Source organism: Calypte anna, chromosome 12 (genome assembly GCF_003957555.1).
Source record: "Calypte anna isolate BGI_N300 chromosome 12, bCalAnn1_v1.p, whole genome shotgun sequence".
In the NCBI taxonomy this organism is placed as follows: Eukaryota; Metazoa; Chordata; class Aves; order Apodiformes; family Trochilidae; genus Calypte; species Calypte anna.
In genome coordinates, this window is record NC_044258.1 from 10679249 (window position 1) to 10683518 (window position 4270).

Sequence of the window (4270 nt, forward strand, 5' to 3'; positions counted from 1 at the left end):
GCTTTAACTGTGGTGGCTGCATTGCTTTCAGTCTGAGGAGGGTTTTGTTGGTTTTTTTGAAAGAACTTACTCAACAAAGAAAACGTATTTTCCCTCTGGGATAAATAACCTCCTGTAATTGCACGACTCCACTGGTTTTTAATCCAGCCTGTGTGACCACAGTAAGTGGTCTGTTTTTCTGGCCAAATACCAGTGTTTGCAAGCTTCATGGAAAACCTTTCCTCTTGAGCTGTAGAGCACCATAAGGTTTGTAGTTCCACAGGGGCTGACTTGAGCCAACAAGCAGTAGGGCATCATGTCAAATTCTGCAGAGTATAAGCTTTCAGCAATCGGAATACAATGTGTATTGCCTTGCCACGCTGTAAAGAAAAACTGGATACAAAGTGAGAGGGGTTTGGTTTCCTGAACTGCTTCTCAAGAGGGAGGAGAGATAGGAAGAATGATCTTCAGTGCTTGCTGGCCTGTATTGTTTAACCTACTGAGGACCAGCTAAGCAATACTGCTACCCTGCTCAGCTCTTCTTTTTCTTTTTTGAACTCCAGTTACTCTCAAAATGTGGTAGCTTACAGTTACATATCTGACATTAATAGTGTATTTAAAACCTTTCAAAGACCAAATATCATGAACACAGCACAGGAGCCCCGTTGCAATAAGCAGCATGAAGTTTCCCCCCAAGCCTTTTGTACAAGCTGGAGCCAAGTTGTCACCTCTCACTGAGCCTGTGATGACCATGATAGGGCTGCTCTGAGCCAAGCATTTGGATCACATCCCTCCTGTTGCTTGTAACCCACACTGTGAGCTGCTCTCATAGCAGGGGAAAGGGTGTAAGAGAAGCACAGAGGAGAACCCTGTCCTACTCTTTCTTTATTCCAACAAGTTTCTAACGTGATGACACGGAGTTTATTTTTTAACTTTGCATTAGCAAAGTAGAGAATTTTGGCCTGAAATCTCTTAAATTACCATTTTTACTCTGCCTTGCTCATAATTTGAAGATTTTTGGATTTTTTTTCTTTTTCATAATTACCAGCCAGCCACTCTGGCTGCAATATTATCGTGTGGGATGGTGGTTGCCTCTAGTGGCTGTTTAAATTAAACACAGACCTACTGAAGAGACACTGAGTGCCTCTTTTGGAGGCAGAAAAGGTGAGAGAAGAAACTGCTTTCTAGTGAACACTGCTGATGCATTTCTGAAGCAAAGGATGACACCTTTCTGACTTCTGGAAGTTATTATGTTTTCCTCTTACAGAACATGTGTTCTGAAAGCCTGTAACCATGTCATCATCAAGGTGTCCTTTCACAGGGATGTTGCAAGCAAGGTACAGCCAGCCTGGCTTGGGATTGTATAGGAGACATCCAGGATGCTGCAGGTAATTCAGCTGATTTTACAACCCTCACAAGGGGAAGACTGACTCCCAAGGGCCACCCACCACTCTGGGCAGGTTTGCAGAGGAAGCCAACCAACCTTGTGGATGATCCACAGCCATGGAAGACCCTGGGAAGTGTTTCCCTGGGGCTGCATTTTTAAATACAGCCAAGTTGTGCCAGTGACCCCCTTGGATATGTGTCATGGCACGTTTGATTCAGGCAAGGGAAGCTGAGCTGCCCCCATGGAAGTGCCTCTGTTGGCTGCACTCAGGGAGCCTGGTCCAAGGCTCCCTGTGACAGCACAAATACCAACCAGGGCATCAGCAGCCAGAGGGCTCTAGAAAGGCTGAGGGGCTTTGTGAGGAGAAGTAAGCAGTGCCCAGCAAGAGGCTTGAGCTCAGGCTGCTGCTGGTGCCTCAGAACAATTTGTTTGCATGGCTTCTTCCTTGCTTAGCAGGTTGGGTGGGCTCAACCCCTCAGGTGGGTGCAACTGGGCTGTTAGCCAGGCACTGGAGGCTGCTTCAGCATGGAGATTCATGGTGAGCCCAGGGAGACTCGGAAGGGGTTGTGGCTGGGAGAGAATGGTCCTTGGAGAGAGCATCAGACGTGTGGTGCAGTTCTTGCTGCTCTGGGCCAGCATCTCCTTTCCTTGACTGTGGTGGGAGGATGCCACAGAGTAGGAAGCATCAGTCAAACCTGATTTCTCACCCTTCCATACCACTCCCTCCATGCATGTCTTAAACCTGTGCTGGAGTGCAATTCTAACGCTATTCATTCCTCAGGCTGCCATTTCAAGTAGCATTTCCCAGCCTACACCCGAAGGGTTAAACTGGGACATTAATGTCAAAGCTGAGCTCATTGGGTGCTTTGGGAATCTGAGTGGTGTGGGTCACAGACATCTCTGTGGGCAGGTCTCCTCTCTCCGTGCTGTGGAGAGCAGATGCAGCATAAAAGCTTCCTTTCTGAGAGGGCATGATTAATCTCTGCTTCTTAGAGGATGACAAATATATTATATTTGCTGACATGCACACGCATTCTCTTTGCCTGATAGGTGACCTCTGTCTTAAAGCCAAGCAAGTGAAGTCCAGCTCTGCAACTGAAGAGGAGAGCTTTGCAAGCTCATTAATGCTTTGAAGTTACTCATTAGGAGCAGATTCCTTGGGAGCTGATGAGCACAACACCCTTACTTATCATGGCTTCGCTGGATATTAATGTGGGTGCTGCAGCTGGAGGGATCCAAGGATACTGAGTTGTGTGTGGTTCTGCACACAAGGACCAGCACAGTAGATAGATCTGACTGTAATATGAGGGGCAAAGGGAAGCAGGGAAAGTTATTGCCTCCTCTCAGAACCTAAGGGAGTGAATTTTCCTCCTGACAGGATTTTTGTATGTGAATAGGTTGACCCAGTCACCTGCTGAGCTGAGGACTTGCAGTCTTCTCAAGTGGGAAGCCTGGAGTTCTTCTTCTTTGCTTCCTAGCACTCCTGAACTATCTATGGAGTCCAGAGTGACCCCTCCTGCCTGAGGAGCTCTGTATCACCCTCTGTTGAAACCTGGAAACTCTTTTACTGGCCAGTGCCTCTCACCTCTGTAGCAGCCAAATGGAAGCCCTCTGAGCAGCTCAGCTACCCCTGGGCACAGTTGTGAGCAGTTCCTGGGGAAGTGAGGAGGAAATTGCTTTTATCTTCAACCAGGACAGGGCCAGGACAGCCTGGCCAAGTATGTCTTTACCAGACAGCATCCTCTGGTAAAAAGGTCTGGAAGGGTTTCTCTGTGTGATAACATCCCTACATGAAGGTGCTGGCTTGGGAAGAGTGAGAGTGGCTGAATTGAGAGATAGAAATTACCAGGCTCCTGTGGCTTAATGGCTAAAGACCTTCTCCACATGGGTATTTGGAGACTGCGGGTTTGAATCCCATGTGATTCAAAAGAGGTTTTTTTTTTTTTTCTTTTTCTGCCATCTCAGGAAAAGGAAAAGATCTCTACCTCACCCTGAAGGAAAAAACTGGACTCTTCTGCCCCACTGTCTTCTCCAGCTAAATGCCCTAGTAAAGTCCCAAAGGTGGTGAGGGGGTGAGGAGTGGGACCTGAGGTGCAAAGGGCAGTGCTCATCTGTGTGGTGTGTCTGGCTGAGAGCTGTCAGGGCAGTTCCCTTCCCCTGGGCACCCAGTGGGGTCAGGCTGAGACCCTCCAGAGATGCCCCTACTGCACCAGAGACCCTGGCAGCTTTATCACATGTGGCTGTGGTCCTTTCATTAGGATCTAGTCCAGCACACAGGGGCTGTGCTCTCCTCCATTGCTCAAAAGACCTGGTGGCCCCCAGCGAGATGCTCCATCAGTTTGCTGTGGACATAAAAGAAAGTGGTGTAGGGAGGTCAATGTTGATGGTCTCTGGAAGTATCTTGTGTTGGGACCTCTGGGTCTTTGTGAGATCTATGCCCTACAGAGGAGGAGTTTTTGGTGGGCAAGGGTATGCTCACAGCCCACCAGGATGGCCGAGTGGTGAAGGCGTTGGACTTAAGATCCAATGGGCACACGCCCGCGTGGGTTCGAACCCCACTTCTGGTAGGAGTCTCCTTTTTCTCTTGGTCCAAATCTCCCACCCTCGCTTTTAGAGCATCAGTTCAGAGCAGGGATGAGAGTTCTTGGCTCTGTGCCTGGGGAGCTGGGCCATTCAGTGCCCCTGCATGAGGACTCTGCTGTGACCAGGCCATCCCATCATCCAGGCTGAATGTGTAGAGGGACATAAGCCAGTCCCTCTGGCACACTGGTTATGGATCTCATCTTCCATAAAGGGAGTGCTGAGACCATTGTGGGCTTGAATCCCACATGCTCCCAAAATATCAGCTTGTTTTTTCCACAGCAGAAATAGAAAAACTTGACTACCCTGAGGAGGAGGGGGAAC

At 48.7% G+C, this 4270-nt stretch overlaps 1 non-coding gene across 1 annotated transcript; it reads left to right on the forward strand.

Moving 5' to 3' along the window:
- Positions 1-3850: 3850 nt before the first annotated feature.
- Positions 3851-3933, forward strand: TRNAL-UAA. The gene has a single exon. It is a non-coding gene; the product is annotated as a tRNA-Leu (tRNA).
- Positions 3934-4270: the final 337 nt, after the last annotated feature.